This window comes from Bos taurus, chromosome 2, assembly GCF_002263795.3.
Source record: "Bos taurus isolate L1 Dominette 01449 registration number 42190680 breed Hereford chromosome 2, ARS-UCD2.0, whole genome shotgun sequence".
NCBI classification, from domain to species: domain Eukaryota; kingdom Metazoa; phylum Chordata; class Mammalia; order Artiodactyla; family Bovidae; genus Bos; species Bos taurus.
Window position 1 is genome coordinate 84,032,037 of NC_037329.1, and position 10,060 is coordinate 84,042,096.

The window sequence follows — 10,060 nt, forward strand, 5'->3', positions numbered from 1 at the left end:
CTCAAAGCAGATTATATATTTACTAAGTTGCTAAACCAGAATTTCTATATCTATTTATTTGTGGTAAGTCTACTTCCCAGAAACCGTCTCAGTTCAGTTCAATTCAGTCGCTCAGTTGTGTCCGACTCTTTGCGACCCCATGAATCGCAACACGCCAGGCCTCCCTGTCCATCACCAACTCCCGGAGTTCACTCAAACTCACGTCCATCGAGTCAATGATGCCATCCAGCCATCTCATCCTCTGTCGTCCTCTTCTCCTCCTGCCCCCAATCCCTCCCAGCATCAGAGTCTTTTCCAATGAGTCAACTCTTCGCATGAGGTGGCCAAAGTACTGGAGTTTCAGCTTTAGCATCATTCTTTCCAAAGAACACCCAGGACTGATCTCCTTTAGAATGGACTGGTTGGATCTCCTTGTAGTCCATGGGACTCTCAAGAGTCTTCTCCAACACCACAGTTCAAAAGCATCAATTCTTTGGCACTCAACTTTCTTCACAGTCCAACTCTCACATCCATACATGACCACTGGAAAAACCGTAGCCTTGACTAGAAGCCATCTACATGGATTAAAATCCAAGTTCTATATGTGCTCAATAATAATAAGAATATTAAAAGCAGTAAGTATTGAGTGTTTGTTATCTGTTAAGCACTTTATTTAAAGTATTAACTGATTTAATTTTCTTATGAACCCTTTGAGGGATTACAGAGCAGAAAACTGAAAAACTGAGAGAGATTATATACCAGATTCAACATCACACCTGATAGGTGGTGGAGTTAAATTCTGGCCACAGAGTCTACACATTTAGTCACAGTGCCCTTCTGCCTTTCATAAATGGTAGCCAAAGCAGGAATGTGGCCAGAGGCAGGCGATGGAGTAGATGCTTAATCACACCTGTGCGACACCTGGCTGCAACATAGAAAAGTCACTAAAGTAGATGGTAAGCTTTTTATTAGGACACATGTAAGAGAAACCAGGATCTCTTTAAGGAAATGGGACTTAGAGCAATAAATATTCTATTCAGCCACCTACAAGATAAAAAGAAAAAATCTTTTTATTCATACAAAAGAAACATTAACTTTGAACAACAATGCTGTGATAAAGATCAAGACTTTGTCCCCACAGTAATTCATGCACATTTATGGCATTCTCACAGCCTAAATAGACTTTGTTTCAGCTGCTATTACTTAAATCAGGCAGCATATCCTACCCTCACTTGGAAGCCCACAAAACCACCATCTTCAGCAACTTGCCTCACTACTCCTAGAGGCAGCTGGTACTTAAACTAGGAGGCAGCCTTAGGAAATGTTATAGCAGCCTTTAATCTCTATAATGACAGCATTTAGACTCTAATTATCCAGGCAAATAATTCACGCTACAACAGTGGGAGCAAAGGCCACTTTTTCTTTCTTTTTTTTTACTTGCAAGTGTTTTCCTTAAACTAAACTCAAAGAGAAGATCAGGGCAATTATCCAGGGTGGACTTGCCGTGAAATAGAAAAATGCCTCTCTGGGGAAGTCAAGACTACCTTAAGGATTTATGATCACAGAATGAGAACAATTCTCTAAGTCCTGAAATTTAATCAAGCCTTGCTAACCACTAAACAATAGTCACCTGCTTGCTATTAAAGCTCCAACTGTTAAAATCTAGTCTTCTAAAAACACAGAACATTTTAATATTAATATATTATTTTAAAACACAGAGCCATAGTTTTCATAAGAGACTGGGCCAGCCTAAAGACAAGATAAGAAATACCCAAGCTGTCATACCATTACATGTACAGACCAAGGGGAAAAAACCAGAAAGGAAAATATCCCTGTAGTCTAGTATATATGTAAAAGATTCCATTTTAACATTTTTAATCCCCATTTCACAGATAAGTAAAGTGAGATTATTCAATTTGTTCAGGGTCACATAACTCATAAGTAAGAATTCAAACCCAAGTGTTCTGGCCTGAGAATCTAGACTCACTCCATTGTACTGAACTATCTCTCCTGAGAATGGTAGGATTTGAACTGGCCCTTAAACAAGTATAGAATTTGTCAAAATTAAGAGAATGCAGAGCATTCCAAAAGAGAAAATAAACTAAGGCACAGAGTAAACTGCAATGTCTTGGAAGAATATAATAAAGAGGGTGGGGAGACAAGTGGAGAATTTTGCAAGAGATCAGTTAGAAAATATGAGAGCAGAAAGAGAGCCTCAAGAGAGCAAAATGAAGAAAGTGGTAGGGAAACTGACCTGATAACTATATGTTTTAAAATAATGTCACTTATCAAAAAACTTCTGTGTTCCATGTAAACATTATTTCATTCAACTTTCAAGTCTTTGGAAATTTAAGCATTATTATTATTATCATCATTGTTTCTCTTGCTCTGACAGCAAAGCTTCTCTGGATGCGGAAATTCCATAGTAATTCTCTAAATCTAGGTACAAAGCTGTAAACTAAATGACACCACCCATACAATGGGAACCAGTAGAAAAACCTGATGGTGATATTGAGAAAGAAAGTATAGACAAAAATTGTTATATTTTTAAATAGAGCTTAAAATATCAAATTGCCATCTTAAAGAACTATCATTCACAAATCTTGATGTATCCAACATGCAATCTCAAAACTGTATGTGAATAAATTGATTTCATAAATAGAAAATGATTAAATAGTGTAATTAACTTTGAATGAATACGTACTTAATGAAGTATCTTATTCTAAACATACTCTTTGAGGAGAAAAAGAATTATTGTGGTGACAGTTGAACCAAATTTTGTTCACATTAGGTTTATATTTATTTGATTCAATAACTCCTTAGAAGAGCTACTGTGCTAAGAATTCTCCAGAGACTGATTCAAGAATCAGTCCCTCCACCAGGCCCTGTGGCACTCATTGTCATGTTTTCTGTCTCTTTGCTCCCACCCTTCTTCCTCTCCTTACTGAGGTCTTTAAATCAGGGTATACACCTGGCTCAAGAGTTGCCAATCTTTAGTCTACCCAGGAACCCATAACAAATTATGGCCTTTGATATAAAATAGGAACTAAAAGAATCCTCCCTTGGAAATCTGAACTAAGAAACTATGGAGAAAATTGCTAGATAGTGATAAAAGCCAAAAGATGAAGTCATGTACAGTCGATGCTAGAACAGTGTGGGCATTGTGCCATCAGATTTAGAGGAAGCTGATCTGACAGGGAGAACATGAGACAGAAATGAGAGAGGCCATGCATCCCCTGAGGGAGAGAGAGAGATAAAAACAAAATCCTTAGTTTCTAATGTTTTCCCAGTTCCATTTCCCAAGAGTCTGATACATACCCTCGTGCTTGTATTTAGATGTCTGTGTGATTTCACCATTTGTCCTTACAATAACCTTCTTGTTGAGTTCTTTTCAAGGCTTTTCTGTTCCCTGCCAGAAAGATATTCTTGTTCAAGTGGCCTGCTGTGATTCCAGCTCTGAACTATCATTCCAAGGGTTCAAAGATGACTTAAGGAGAGTCTTGTTCCTAAAAGTCTTGCAACCAGGTAGAAAACAAATATAGGCACATATGACATATGATATGACAGATTGTATAAAAGAGTACAAAATACATTCACAGTACTGTGGAAAGAATGTCTGGTTCAAATTAGTTGTATTTAAGAAGGCTTCTTGAAGAAAGTGAAATTTTCACTGGGTCTTAAATAATGTTAGAGTTTCAAAAGCACGGAAAGGTGGACAACTATCAGAACAGGGCGGTTCGTTGATGAGAAACTATTCTGAAATGAGTTTACTGTATATGCACATAGAATGGGAAAATTTAAGAGGAGATAAAATAAGCATGGTATATGCCATAAAATATGTCAGTTATGTCTATCCCACAGAGACTTTTAATGGAGAAATTAGTTTATTAATATATTTCTAATAAGCTTATAATTGAATGTTTAGTATTTACTAGGAGCAGAGGAAGGCAAGATGAGAACCAGTTATTAGGCTAACTGATTCTTGTAGGTTTGATCCTAAAAGGCCAAGAAGTGGCTTTCCTGAGTTAAATGTATAAGCAAGATTCAAGGAAATTTGTTTAGAAAGCAGAGTTCCACAGGTCACAGTGGAAAGGGTTGAGAAAGAAATTAGTAGCAAGAGGGTAAGCCAACAGGAGAGGATGAACAAGGCAATGCAAAACTTAAAATATGTGAGAAAATCGGATAAGGAAATGGCAACCCATTCCAGTCTTCTTGCCTGGAGAATCCCATGGACAGAGGAGCCTGGCAGGCTACAGTCCATGGGGTCAGAAGAGTCGGACATGATTTAGCGATTAAACCACCACCATGTGAAAAATAGGTATTCTGTAAATGGCAGCCAAGGATGACAGAGTTGAGAAACACAGTGAAATTAGCACCAGGGTTCCAAAATAATTCGTTTGCAATTGTAGTGGCTTGCATTTATCAGTGCATCATGGTGACTCAGAAAGTTACTGAGAAATCAGACCATGACAACCAAAACACTGAACTAGATATTTAGAACTCAGCTATATTTCTAGATTCTAGGGAAATTCCTTCATAACCTAATTCCTGTGAAGGGTATTAAAATCTTCCTAACCCAAGTTAAAATAAATATCAGATATTTACATTTCTAAAAAGGTATTAATCCCTTCAAAGTGAAAAATATTCTTTTCCCCTTAATAGGCCATAGTAAATTTTATAAATGAATTACAAATAGTCTAAAATATAAAATATCAATCTAGGTACCCTTATGATTATATGGTGGAAGTGAGAAATAGATTTAAGGGACTAGATCTGATAGATAGAGTGCCTGATGAACTATGGAATGAGGTTTGTGACATTGTACAGGAGACAGGGATCAAGACCATCCCCATGGAAAAGAAATGCAAAAAAGCAAAATGGCTGTCTGGGGAGGCCTTACAAATAGCTGTGAAAAGAAGAGAAGAGAAAAGCAAAGGAGAAAAGGAAAGATATAAGCATCTGAATGCAGAGTTCCAAAGAATAGCAAGAAGAGATAAGAAAGCCTTCCTCAGCGATCAATGCAAAGAAATAGAGGAAAACAACAGAATGGGAAAAGACTAGACATCTCTTCAAGAAAATTAGAGATAAAAGGGAACATTTCATGCAAAGATGGGCTCGATAAAGGACAGAAATGGTATGGACCTAACAGAAGCAGAAGATATTAAGAAGAGGTGGCAAGAATACACAAAAGAACTGTACAAAAAAGATCTTCAGTTCAGTTCAGTCGCTCAGTCATGTCTGACTCTTTGTGACTCCATGAATCGCAGCACGCCAGGCCTCCCTGTCCATCACCAACTTCCGGAGTTCACCCAGACTCACGTCCATCGAGTCAGTGATGCCATCCAGCCATCTCATCCTCTGTCGTCCCCTTCTCCTCTTGCCCCCAATCCCTCCCAGCATCAGAGTCTTTTCCAATGAGTCAACTCTCGCATGAGGTGGCCAAAGTACTGGAGTTTAAGCTTTAGCATCTTTCCTTCCAAAGAAATCCCAGGGCTGATCTCCTTCAGAATGGACTGGTTGGATCTCCATGCAGTCCAAGGGACTCTCAAGAGTCTTCTCCAACACCACAGTTTAAAAGCATCAATTCTTCAGTGCTCAGCCTTCTTCACAGTCCAACTCTCACATCTATACATGACCACAGGAAAAACCATAGCCTTGACTAGATGGACCTTTGTTGGCAAAGTAATGTCTCTGCTTTTGAATATGCTATCTAGGTTAGTCATAACTTTCCTTCCAAGGAATAAGCGTCTTTTAATTTCATGGCTGTGACCCAGATAATCACGATGGTGTGATCACTGACCTTGAACCAGACAGCCTGGAATGTGAAGTCAAGTGGGCCTTAGAAAGCATCATTACAAACAAAGCTAGTGGAGGTGATGGAATTCCAATTGAGCTATTTCAAATCCTGAAAGATGATGCTGTGAAAGTGCTGCACTCAACATGTCAGCAAATTTGGAAAACTCAACAGTGGCCACAGGACTGGAAAATGTCAGTTTTTATTCCAGTCCCAAAGAAAGACAATGCCAAAGAATGCTCAAACTACCACATAATTGCACTCATCTCACACGCTAGTAAAGTAATGCTCTAAATTCTCCAAGCCAGACTTCAGCAATATGTGAACCATGAACTTCCAGATGTTCAAGCTGGTTTTAGAAAAGGCAGAGGAACCAGAGACCAAATTGCCAACATCTGCTGGATCATGGAAAAAGCAAGAGAGTTCCAGAAAAACATCTATTTCTGCTTTATTGACTATGCCAAAGCCTTTGACTGTGTGGATCACAATAAACTGTGGAAAATTCTGAAAGAGATCGGAGTGCCAGACCACCTGATCTACCTCTTGAGAAATCTGTATGCAGGTCAGAAAGCAACAGTTAGAACTGGACATGGAACAACAGACTAGTTCCAAATAGGAAAAGGAGTACGTCAAGGCTGTATATTGGCACCCTGCTTGTTTAACTTATATGCAGAGTACATCATGAGGTATGCTGGGCTGGAAAAAGCACAAGCTGGAATCAAGATTGCCAAGAGAAATATCAGTAACCTCAGATATGCAGATGACACCATCCTTATGGCTGAAAGTGAAGAGGAACTAAAAAGCCTCTTGATGAAGGTGAAAGAGGAGAGTGAAAAAGTTGGCTTAAAACTCAACATTCAGAAAACGAAGATCATGGAATCTGGTCCCATCACTTCATGGGAAATATATGGGGAAACAGTGGAAACAGTGTCAGACTTTATTTTGGGGGGCTCCAAAATCACTGCAGATGGTGACTGCAGCCATGAAATTAAAAGACGCTTACTCCTTGGAAGGAAAGTTATGACCAACCTAGATAGCATATTCAAAAGCAGAGACATTACTTTGCCAACAAAGGTCCATCTACTCAAGGCTATGGTTTTTCCAGTGGTCATGTATGGATGTGAGAGTTGGACTGTGAAGAAGGCTGAGTGCCGAAGAATTGATGCTTTTGAAGTGTGGTGTTGGAGAAGACTCTTGAGAGTCCCTTGGACTGCAAGGAGATCCAAACAGTCCATTCTAAAGGAGATGAGCCCTGGGATTTCTTTGGAAGGAATGATGCTGAAGCTGAAACTCCAATATTTTGGCCACCTCATGCGAAGAGTTGACTCATTGGAAAAGACTCTGATGCTGGGAGGAATTGGGAGCAGGAGGAGAAGGGGGCGACAGAGGATGAGATGGCTGGATGGCATCACTGACTCGATGGACGTGAGTCTGAGTGAACTCCGGGAGTTGGTGATGGACAGGGAGGCCTGGCGTGCTTCGATTCATGGGGTTGCAAAGAGTCAGACACAACTGAGCGACTGAACTGAACCATATTATTTATGAAGTAGTAACTGGAAATCACTTGACCTCTTTCTGCCTTTCCCAAGTGACTTGAACAAGCATTTGGTGAATGTTAATCCTTAACTCACTCAGAAATTATTCAATAAACTGTATCAATATGCTGTAGACTATGGAGGAATCAGATGTTGATAAGGGAGACAGTCATTATTAGAGACATTCTTCTATTCCTACCTAGCTCATTATTTTGTTCCCATTAGATAAAATAGTAGTTATTGTCTGCAAAATAACCCTAAATATGAGCTGAACAGGCTTCTCTGGTAGCTCAGCTGGTAAAGAATATGCCTGAGATGCAGAAGACCCTGGTTCGATTCCTGGGTTAGGAAGATCCCCTAGAGAAGGGATAGGCTGCCCACTCCTGTATTCTTGGACTTCCCTGGTAGCCCAGATGGTAAATAATCTGTCTGAAATGTGGGAGACCTGGGTTTGGTCCCTGGCTTTGGAAGATCCCATGGAGGAGGACATGGCAACCCACTCCATTATTCTCGCCTGGAGAATCTCCATGGACAGAGGAGCTTGATGGCCTATAGTCCAAGGGATCACAAGGAGTCAGACATGACTGAGTGACTAAGCACAGCACAGCACAGCACAAGAAGTGAACATTAGCATCCCCTTTGTGTTTTTTCTTTGATGGAGGATGAGAAAAATATAGTCAATGTATTACTCTTGATATTTTATATTATTTGAAATACTGTGTTCACGATACCCAAGAAAAGCTAAAATAGTACATGATACAAATTATTAAGAACTTGATGAACCAGGAGAATGATAAGCAAGTACTTGAATAATTCTGGGTGTTCAAATCAAAATAAAGAAACTCCTTCTAGGATAAAATTGAGTAATGGTGGAAACTCATACTATTGTCTGTAAAAAATATCTCTCTAGCCAAATCATATATCTCCAATTGAGTACAAATTTCCCAAAATATCTTAAAGTAAGGGTCCCTGGAGGATCCATCTAGTAATATTTCATTTAAGAAACTGAAATGAGGAAGAGGGTCTGTCAATATTGGCCATTGGAAAGTAGAAAACAGTGTCAATGTTCATGTAAGGAAATTGATAGAGCTGAGGAGATAGTTTTGGAATCACAGCTAAGATTAGACTTCCTTTTTGTTAGCTGTATAAACTTTAAATGGCTTCATCTCATAAGCCTCCATTTCTGCTCACTTAAAGAAGAAAGTAGAAATATTTATATCCTTTTCATAAGATTATCACAAGATTATTTGAGATAGACAATGCTCTATCAAATTTCTAGCACTGAACGAATACTCAAAAATACTGATTCCTTTCTTTCACCTACTACAACATCATCATTTGGTCTTCTAGGATTAGTCCTACAATTATGATACTAGAATTAAGTAAGTTTAGCTATGGGGAATCAATTCATGAATTATATATTGTACAAACTCTTAAAATCTCTGATGTATAAAATGTAGTTTTAGTTGGAAAAATAAGACACAGGATGAAGGTATGATCCTTTGGGAGTAATTTGGGCAATCATTGAGTTGATTTTTACAGTAGTTCACAAGTAAAGAAACAATGATAAAAGAATATTTGTTGTTTTTAATTATTTAAAACCCAAGAGGTAGCTGTAGAGATGATTGAAATTGAATTGTTTCTCTGTGTTCTATAGAAGATAAGAAATAGGTATAGTCCAACCATTTTGAGCAATTCCAATCATGTTTATCCAAAATGAGAGAAATGATCACAAAAGAGTATGGATATGATTTTACACATTGCATTGAAAATAAACATTATCTAAAATCGTGATACCAAAACCCATCAAAGATAAATGGGCCTTGAGAGATGTACACACCTAAAACCACCTCCTGGTCACACTTAATCTTTCATTTCTCCCTCTCTTTTTTTTTTTTTTTTCTGCATTTCATTTTTTGTTTTTCTTTTTTATTGAAAGATTTTGCTTTACAGAATTTTGCTGTCTTCTGTCAAACCTCAACATGAATCATCCATAGGTATATATATATGTATATATATACATATATATATCCCATCCCTTTTGAACCTCCCTCCCCATCCCACCCCTCTAGGTTGATACAGAGTTGTTTGAGTTTCCTAAGCCATACAGCAAATTCCCATAGGCTATCTATTTTACATATCATACTGTAAGTTTACATGTTACTCTTTGCATATATCTCACCCTCTCTACCCTTCCCTGCATGTCCATAGTCTATTCTCTATGTCTGTTTCTCCATAACTACCCTGTAAATAAATTCTATAGTTTCTGGTCTTACATTTAGGTCTTTAAGCCATTTGGAGTTTATATTTGTGTATGGTGTTAGGAAGTTTTCTAATTTCATTATTTTACATGTAGATGTCCAGTTTTCCCAGCACCATTTATTGAAAGGGTCTTTGCCACATTGTATATTCTTGCCTCCTTTGTCAAAATAAGGTACCCATAGGTGCATGGGTTTATGTCTGGGCTGTCTATCTTGTTCCATTGGTCTATATTTCTGTTTTTGTGCCAGTAACATACTGTCTTGATGACTGTAGCTTTGTAGTATAATCTGAAGTCAGGAAGGTTGATTCCTTCAGCTCCATTCTTCTTTCTCAAGACTGCTTTGGCTATTCAGGGTCTTTTGTGTTTCCATATACATTGTAAAATTTTTTGTTCACCCTCTGTGAAAAATGTCATTGGTAATTTGATAGGGATTGCATTGAACCTGTAGGTTGCATTTGGTAGTATAGTCATTTTCACAATATTGATTCT